The sequence below is a fragment of the Papilio polytes genome, unplaced genomic scaffold (assembly GCF_000836215.1).
Source record: "Papilio polytes unplaced genomic scaffold, Ppol_1.0 DF824382.1, whole genome shotgun sequence".
NCBI classification, from domain to species: Eukaryota; Metazoa; Arthropoda; class Insecta; order Lepidoptera; family Papilionidae; genus Papilio; species Papilio polytes.
In genome coordinates this window covers 1,314,757-1,323,666 of record NW_013524822.1, presented here as the reverse complement: position 1 = coordinate 1,323,666, position 8,910 = coordinate 1,314,757, and positions in this window count along the sequence as shown.

The window sequence follows — 8,910 nt, the reverse complement described above, 5'->3', positions numbered from 1 at the left end:
CATAATACAGGTCCCCATATTTGGGAGGCAAATCCCCAACGATTTATAACTGATTTTATCAATACAAATGTTTTCAAATTTATTTACACTCAGTTTAAAGGTCTCCCTTAAATGACTGTGAGTGTGATTATTCATCATTTCGATTGACAAAGTAAATTAAGTTAAATGATGTTTTTCCCAAGGATAGTTTTCCGTCGTATATTGTCTTTAACAGAGACACTTGATTTTTAAATTTATTTTTGATTAAAAAATACAGTTAATGTTCTTTTATCTGTAACTAGCTGTTGCCGTGCGTCTTCATCCGCGTGAAATTATAAAAAAATTATTTTATTGTTTGCATTTGTCAAATTATCAATAGCAAATGTCTAAATGACATGACATAACAAACCTTGGCAATCTTACTTCCTTGATGTTGGCAGCAACTTATGATCTCTTTCCCACATTAGAGTTTTTATCCAAATATTTACCCCCCAAGTTTAATGGCGTGAAAATGTATAGCCTAAAGCGTGACGTAAGGGTAGGGCATTTTATTAAAAAAAGAAATTTACAAAACTATGCTGTAATTGCAGACATCTTAGGCAACAAAGAACTGTGTGTTTACGTTTTATTATAATAGTATAGATTTAAAAAACACAAATGAAGGCTACAGTCCGTCTTCATCCATCATCCGTCATCTCAGTCATCAATCCCTTCTTGATCATATCATTTTTCACGCATTTCTTCCATCTCTTTCTAAGTCTATCTCTACCGGTATTCGCCTATTTTTAATATTTTTTAAAGTAGCTATTTCGTGTTGAAGTTAAAGAAAACGAGGCTACGTATTTCCTTAATAACAATGTGCTAAGTGACAATTACGTCAATTTGGTACAGTTCCAAGCGAAACTTGGTAAGAGCACTCGTGAATCAAAATAAATTATGAATGAATTTTCGCTAATAACTTTGTACGAAGGATATTGACCGAGATGTGTACAAATTTATGTGCATACAAATATTAAATATTTACTTTCAATTAGATATATGCGATACTACAACTTTAGGTACTAAACTATAGTAACTAAACTAAACATTCCAGAAAAATATTACGTCTTATAGACCCTAATTACTACCTATGTAATAATAATAAAGAGTGTATGAAGTAGTAAGTTCTCTATTCGCCTTCAATGTCAACTGCCTCAAAAAAATAGATGTTTACTGTTGGGCCGGTTGGCACCATCGATAGGGCCTATATGACAACATTCTCAATTAGTCGTTCAATCAAACGAGCCGATCGGTCCAACGGGAAACACCCAATTAAACAGTCCTATTTTTCTGTTGAAACTAAAGGTGTGTTCCAGCTTTTTGTGTTTACCCTATGAGAGGACATGGTTATAATTCTGGCAACATAAATAAATATTATTATGTATACAAATATATCAATATAAAGTTTAACAAGGATAATGATTCGATCCGCAGTTATTCCACGTTCCCTTTATTTCTGTACGTTAAACGTAAAATACCTCGCGTACACTCCCGCTGGCCGTATCGACGGCATAAATAACAGACACGTGCTGTCTCCGCATTGCGGACATCCCTGATTTGAGCACGCATGAGGTTCATTTTTGTATGTTACCGTACGATTGGGAATTCAGTCAGTATAGTATCAATCCAAAAAAAAAAAAACTAAAAGCTTTTATCCTCGGATTCGTTTATAAGTTTAAAGTAATCTTTTTTTAGTTAAACATAGTTACTGTAACGAAAACTGTTCAAAAAAAGTTTATCTAAACCAAGTTTATATTATTTTTTATTATAATGGTCTATAAGTGCAGTTGCGAGTCATACAGGTAAGTAACCCCAAGGCAATGTAACTTAAGTCGTAAGTACACTCGTATTGCGGGCTAGAGAACAGCAATTGTAATTGTTGTCTGCAAAACTACACTACATGTGGCATTATGGACAAATAGAATGGGTAGATAGGGCTTGACTTGGCTTTGAACACGTTTATATTCTCTCAAGTTAAAAGTTTTTGGGACATTTAAGTATCTGTTTTTAAAATTCTCTCAAGCATTATTTGACCATAAGTTTAAATAATTCACTTGTGCTTAGAAAGGAAATAAATTTAAAAATGTACCAAATTTTAATGATTTTAATCGGTGACCTTGATATTAAAAAATGTGATCTACTTTAGAATAGATTACGAGAAAAACCTTTAACAAAAAGTTTCTCTTAATGTCCAATTAGGCTAACCTAAAGAGTAATATTGCCAAAGCGAAAATGAGGATGGATGGATATATAGATTAGTACTACGTATCACAACATATAGGCTAATAATTAAGGACACGGAGTCGCGGGAAAAAATGCGTATATAAATGAATACTATGAGAAATCAACGGTTTTTCATTTAGTCACTTAAAATGCTTTTGAAATATCGCTTTTGTGATTCCATTCATTCTAGCGCGTGTTGCGGCCGTAAGGGAACGAGGTAAGTCGGCCACTTGACACAGAATAAGCCCTTTCAAGAACTGTCAATGAGGATCATGTTGTAACAGTGGCTAGAGGCGGTTTTCTTCACCACTATAGTGTATTTTAAACGTCAATTTACATCTTCAAATATTATGTGCTTCTTTATACTTTTCACAACATGCAATATATATCTACTTATGTTATTAAAATGTTTTGAAACTTTTAATGCTTAAAAATTCTGATAATTTAGTAGAAAAAAATTGATATTCAACTGTTAGTCGGTAGCAATTAGAATGCATATTACTTTAACATCAGTGGAAATTATCGATTCATATTTACGTTTCTAAAACTGATTTTAATGTCATTAATTCTAAAATTATTCGTTAATTAAAAAATGGATCACATTTAAAAAAGGAACACTTTCTGTGTCCCAAAAGTGTTTCCCTTTTTTTAATGAAAGCAACAGTCATTTGTTTCCAAGTGTTTCCTTTTTTAATGAAAGCGTCAATGAATCGTAAAGATCTTAAGGTTGTATTTCATCAGTTCATTACGTCAACATTCAATAGGCGTATAAAGTTTCTCCTCAATTGGGGTGTGGGGGGAACCAATTTGCTTGAAGGGGAACACGTGGCAACCTCGCTTAATTAAAAGAATAATTAAATTATAGCAACGCGTATAACACCTATTAAGTGATTGACAAGCTCTCATTACTTAAGTTTATAATGCGATTAACTTTGATTTACTTAAACTTTAAGTGAAATTTATTTTCTTGTTAATTTTATACATATTTCCTATGAACAGTTTTGACCCTGTTTGGTTTCCGTTTAATTTTTGATTGAAAATGTGAAACACTAGCTTTCGCCCGCGACTCCGTCCTCCTGGAATTAAAAAAAGAAAAGCAAGCAGCTTATGTATTCTTCCAGACTATCCTCTACAACTATGCCAAATTTCATCGAGATCCCTTCAGTAGTTTAATCTACAAACTCTAACAAACATCCTTCCATCTAAACTTTCGCATTTATAATAGCAACATACATTTCGACATAATATACATATATACCTGTCTTATATTATATATCTTAATTAAGCTTATAACATCCTTTTTAATACACTCCTGTATTTCCCGTCGTAAGATTACTTTTTAAGCTTAAAATACATAAAAGAGGATAAGGTATCTTCGTACATTTTCTTGTAAACGTTTTCACATCGACGTAAGCAATTCCCGTCCCCCTTATTTGTAATGAAACAAAATTCTCGCACGCAACGTATAAGCAAAATTTCACCTTCAGTTTATTTAAATTAAATGCAAATTCCATTCACGAAGAATGTTATATCCATGCAAATTGGTTACGTGTCGTGTAAGTCGGTCGTGATGAAGCTCTAAAGACTATTGGTAAACGTTACTGTGTACAATATTGTTAAAAACATCTACAGCAATACAGTAGTAGACTGAGACGAGAATAGACTGTGCGTCCCTTCCTCCGTGAAATTCACTTCTTTAGAAGAAAATAATGTGAAGGGAAAGATGATTGAAATAAGGCCGGAGCACACTCATCAGATGGAAGGAGAAATTATTTTGATTTTACGCCCGTCTCCTGTGTCACGGCGCAAGGGTCCATTCAAATTCATGACTCATATTCTAAGTTTATCCGCCGCATCAAGGATATCTTAATTAATTTACAAGGTACCTTTTTAGTATTTCACAATCAACAACTTGCTTTTATCGCTAAAGAGGGTGGGCACAATTGCTGCTCTTCCATTCATTACTATCAGTCGTCATATTTGAATCCAGTCCATTAGGTATATCCTCTTTCACTTATCCATCCTTCTTCCTCTATGTAGCCAGACACATTCAATCTTAACACTATCTTCTTTATGTCTCCATCTCGTATAACATTAAGGGCCACCAAATTGTATTTTAAGTGATGGAAATATCGGATTTTGTTACCTTATCTGACAGTTACGTCATTTCGAAGCTATCAGAGCCTCTATCACCCAGTAGTGGGACAGGCCTTAAGTATTTTAACACAGTACTTAATTATAAGATAAGGAATCTGATTGAACAAGTGCAAGCGTTGCGGTGGTACATTTGGCAGCTCGCCACACAAACAAGACAATCGATAGCTCTTGTTCTCATTGTCATAACTTCATTCTACGTATTTCAATAATACAAGATGTGGCTTTGTTTCTCTGCCTTTAAAAGTAAATGTACTTCCTAATTGATACTTTTACGTCCTTATTTCGTGTAGCTTTTATCGTATTGTTATAAATTTCGATACGAATGACTTTTTAAAAAAATATGATAGTCGAGCGGTAATATGAGCAATATAGGTGAATTATTATAAAACGAATACACTAAGGCAACTATGTAAAAGATATTGAACGTTCCGTGGTGACGACTAGAAACTAGAAATGTACAGAGCTACTGAGCTCCTGAGCAACTGAAGCAACTCAAGCAACTGAGGTACTGACGGCTAGAGAGCTTGTTAGCGACTGAGCGACTGAGTGTGACTGAGGACTGAGCGACTAAACAACTAAGCGACTAAGGACGCCTCACTCCTTGCAAAGTCTTTTATGAAACTACCCCCCACTACTACTTCCGTTTCTATTATTTTGTAACAGTATTTATTGAAACTAAAGTAAATTTGAAATTATAACCTCAAAAATGTAATTAGAAACTGTTTTGTTAAATACATGTTCTTATACTTATCATACTAATAAAGTAATGTAAGTAAGATAAAGAGGAAAGATTTGTATTTTTGGATTTTTATGTATTGAAATAACTCGAAAACTACTGAGCAGATTAAAAATATTCTTTCACCATTAAAAAGCTACGTTATCAGTGAGTAACATAGAATATAAATTTTTATTATTTATTATTTTACGAAGTCGCGAGTAACAGCTAGTATATTATAAAGCTAAAGTCTTTTGTTAATTTATGGAATGAGCAGATAGATAAGAAAAGACATTTAACAGTGGTAGTGCCCGCTTTAACATCTTAGCACGAATGGGCCGGCACGCCCCCAGTAATACCACGACCACACAGAAGACAGGCGTGAAATGGAAGCAATTCCGTGTTTCGTCTGATGAGTGTGGTGCCGGAGGCCTAATTTAAGTCCCTTTCCCTTTACCACCCTTTTCTTATAAAGAGAGGTGGGGTTGGGAAGAGGAAGTGGATTTGACGGTGGAGGAGATGCATAGGAAGGGGAAATATCCTCTTTATGTGCGTCTCCTCCTCCGTCGGATAAGGGTAGGCAACGCATATGCAATTGCGGGTGTCTATGGGCAGCGGTCGCTTCGCCATTTTGGCGATTTCAGGTGGCCGCTTGCTCGTTTGCCACCTTATGCTATAAAAAAAAAGACACTCTTTCGTAAATAATTCTTAAAGAAAACTTTACTATTGACCTGAGTTGACCTAATACTTAACTTCCTTCTACAGAATTAACAAACATATAAACATATCCGATTTACTTTTGGAATCCCAATTATAAGTAAACAGAATCAGGGTCCTTTGGGTTAATTAAATTTTGTGATCAAAGTACAGATTTCATTACGACAGTTAAGTAAGATCAACAAGGATTAAGTTTAATCTTATATCGGGTGGTCATACTTAAGTTAATTATTCATAACAAAGTTATTTGGACATTAATAATTGGAGATTTAAGTTCCTACATAAATGACACATTCATTTTTAATATTTGAGAAATTGCTATTCAAAAGTCCAAGGCGTGAATGAATTCTTCAAAAAAGATGTAGTTTATATTTAAAAAAATAAGTTTCTTTTAAAAAAATATTATTTTAGATACGTTAATTTAAAATACTTTCATATTACATATTTCAAGCATTTTGAGCACTAAGTACAATGAAAATTAGTCTGTATTCGATACTTCTTAACCATCGTTGATATGTCTAAATCTAAACCTATCCTAGCCTAGTCTATATAATCTAGATCTCAGCTGAGTCATCGATTAGTGAATTAATTACATCAACACTAAATAACCGATGAGCCAGCTCGATTCAATTTACATTATACTGTTTAAACATTTACTGCCCAGCAACATCTCTAGGTAATCAATGTAATCATATATTTATTACTAGGTGTAGCTTGCGACTTCGGCTGCGTAAAATAAAAAAAAATATATGTTAGTTACAGATAAATTACCTTTCTATCGGTGAAAGAATTTTTAAAATCAGCCCAGTAGTTTTTGAGTAATTCTAACATATACAATTTACAATTTGGTGGGACAGGCCCTGAGTTTAAGAATAATTCTACTAGTCTAAATACCATACTCAGAGTCAATTACTATTAAATTAATCGGTTACTTAGTGTTGATTTATAAATTAATTTATAAGAAGCAGATTTGCTGCGAACGTGGAAGTAAACTTAAGATCGTTAAATAGCCTTAGTAATTACTTAGTCTTGTCCTAATTGAAGCTTCACCAAGTGACTGGAAGGTGGTGAGAATATGACTCTTTAAAGTAGTATTTTGTATAAATAATTACCAAAACAAATGAATAGTTGTTACCTAAGTAAGTTCTATGTATAATTAATTAAACAAAGCGTAAGCACGTTTCACTGCAGTAGTGTAATTAAGTTCAATTCTGTTTACTTTACGACAAAGTCCTGCGGCATTAAGTCAGTCGAGGTTACCTAACAATTGAATGCTCCTCGGCTTCTTATGTTTAGTAAATTTATTAGAGTAAGTTACAATTAAGTAATTGTTTAAAATAATGTTATTGTACGAAATTTAAATGGTTTACATAAATAACAATTTAAAGTATGCTTTTATTTTGAATCATTTGATAATATTAAAAGTGGTTAAACGAATTTGTATTGCAAAAGTGATATTGGTAAATTAAGTTTTGGATATAATATTTATTCTGTTTTTTAATAGCAGAAATATGTCACCAACTCACTATACGTCGCCACTGAGGGGCTCGGAGCCTACCCTAAGTTAGGGGCGACTAGACTAGACTTCACACATATCTTCGAAGTTCTTCGCCGATATGTGTAAGAACATATGGTAATTACAGATACATTAAATTCGAAAATCGAATGGTACATGGTACATAGAAAATCATATCTGTACATTTCTTTTATAACATACGATGGCAAACGAGCAACCGGCCACCTGAATCCGTCAATATGGCGAAGCGAACGCTGCTCATACACATCCGTAATTGCAAATGTATTGCCTACCCTTATCCGACGGAGGAGAAGACGCGCTTAAAAAGGACACTTCCCCTTCCTATGCATCTCCTCTACCCTCGAATCCACTTCCCCTTTCCACATTCTCCTTATAAGAAAAAAAAGAAGGTGGTAAAGAGAAAAGAAAAAAATTAGTCCTCCGGCACCGCACTCATCAGTCGAAACACGGAATTGCTTCCATTTCACGCCTGTCTTCTACGTGGTCGTGTTATTACACCGGGCGTGCTGGCCCATACGTGCTAAGATGTTAAAGCGGGCACTACCACTATGACGGAATTCTAACCTTTGAGCCACCGACGATCATAAAAGGTTAACCTATAAAAATATATAACAAATTATTTCAAAGTAACATATTTCATGAACTACAAAGTTCGTAGTTACCAACAAAAAGAGTTAAAACAACTAGTAGAAAGTAACATTTTTAACTGGTCTTAGTTTCTTTTCTAACCTGAAGCTGGATTCTGTAATTCACGGTTCTGAATCGTAGTATAATCGAGCAAGGCTCTAGGATAGATTGAGCTAGTTTCTAGTTTTTCAAATTCGAACAATCCAAATTGTTCTCATGGGAAAAAATTCAATGGAAAAATGCTGGAACTAAGAGAGGAATTTTTAATTTTACTTGAAGAGAAAACTTTTATTCATGATGGACTTTCTTTTAATTTTTACTGTAAAATTGCTGTTAATTATATGGCCTTACCTATTGAGATTGAAATTGAGAAATAAAGTTACTGGCCGATGTTGTACGATATAATGAGGTGTAAATATTCACATGTCACTCGTTACTCGTTGATTTCTCCGTAAGAGCACACCTTTGCAACTATCGAACGACTGTTTAGTCGCGCTTCAATCGGTATGAGATTAAGGGGGGTGCACTCCTCGATTAGTGTGTTATCTAAACAGTTGAGTTGGCTGCGAAACAATCGACAGTCGCCCAACAGTAATATTGTATCACGATGTTTTCCTTCACCGTAAGAACGTCGGGTAAATTATGTACATATGAAAAATCGAAAAACACATTGACATGGCAGGATTCGAACCCAAGACCTGTAGATTACAAGTCAAGTGCTTAAACCACTGAGCCACCAACGCTCTTTAATACCATTTATATTTTGACGTCTGTCAGATCGTAAGCCCTTAAGAAGTGTTTAAAATTCATTTGAGTATTCGGTTGTAACACCCGTATTCATAAACAATACTTGGCTGTGCGTACTACTAACACTGTGCAAAGAACAACATTTCTCAGTGCGTTCGTTTTGGCAAGC